The sequence below is a fragment of the Microtus ochrogaster genome, chromosome 6 (assembly GCF_000317375.1).
Source record: "Microtus ochrogaster isolate Prairie Vole_2 chromosome 6, MicOch1.0, whole genome shotgun sequence".
In the NCBI taxonomy this organism is placed as follows: Eukaryota; Metazoa; Chordata; class Mammalia; order Rodentia; family Cricetidae; genus Microtus; species Microtus ochrogaster.
In genome coordinates, this window is record NC_022013.1 from 60,689,812 (window position 1) to 60,690,990 (window position 1,179).

Consider the following 1,179-nt stretch of genomic DNA (forward strand, 5'->3'; position numbering starts at 1 on the left):
TATCATGGATGACACCCAGCTTGTTTGTCGAAAGATAAACTTGTCCAGAACATCCTTACACCGCAGCTTCCAGTGCCCTCTGCCTGGTTTTTATTTATTTTTGTTCCTGTGGAGTGTCACTAAGTTAATAATGTTGGTTGCTCTCGACTTACGGGTTCAAGGCGAAGCCTGCTGTCTATACAGCCAATGGATTCCTTTCTCAAAACAATCACTACCAGAACTCTGTATGAAGTGCACACTTAACTCTGATTAGAACAAATCACTGTAATCCAGATTAAGTGGTTTTTTTTATATAAAAGAATTAGTCTCCAACTGACCATATTTTGCCATTTAGACAAGTGAAAAACCATTGAGCTGGTTCCTGTCTTCACCTGCAGTGCATGGTACAGCATTTCACGCTTCCCTCGTTGCCTGTAGTGATTGAGCAGAAGTGATGTGAACACTGACTGGAAGGCCAAGAGTCACTCCGGTTGCATCCCACTGCACCATAGTAACCCCAGGATCTGTAATTTACACAAAGCACTCTGTGCAGGCATTGCACATGTTAATCATTGCACACATTAATCATGTTGGCAGTGTGCTTGAGATTTTATTTGTTGAATTTTGCCCTGGTTGAGTCAGACGTGGTGGTGTGTGCCTTTAAAGCCCAGCACTTGGGAAGCAAAGGCAGGTGGATTTCTGTGAATGAGAGCCTAGCTACTCTACCTAGTGTGTTTCAGGACATCAGGGATCACTGTCTGAAATGACAAACAAAAATAAAGAAAGGGGAAGGAAGAAAAAGGAAAGGAAGAAATCTGGCATTTTAAAAATAATTTGTTTAACTTCATTTTCTATGCATTGGTGTGAAGGTGTCAGATTCCCTGGAACTGGAATCACAGACAGTTTGAGCTGCCATGTGAGTGCTGGGAACTGATCCCAGGTCCTGTGAAAGAGCAGCCAGTGATCTTAATCACTGAGCCATCTCTCCAGCTCCTTGGCATTGTTTTTAAGTTTACTTGTTGCTCAAAGGAAGAATAAGCTTTTTGCTTTTTGTTTTTTTCGAGACAGGTTTTCTCCATAGCTTTGATTCTCCTGGAACTTGCTTTGTAGACCAGGCTGGCCTTGAACTCAGATCCGCCTGTCTCTGCCTCCCAAGTGCTGGGATTGAAGGCACCACTGTCCCCCTAAAAGCATAAATCT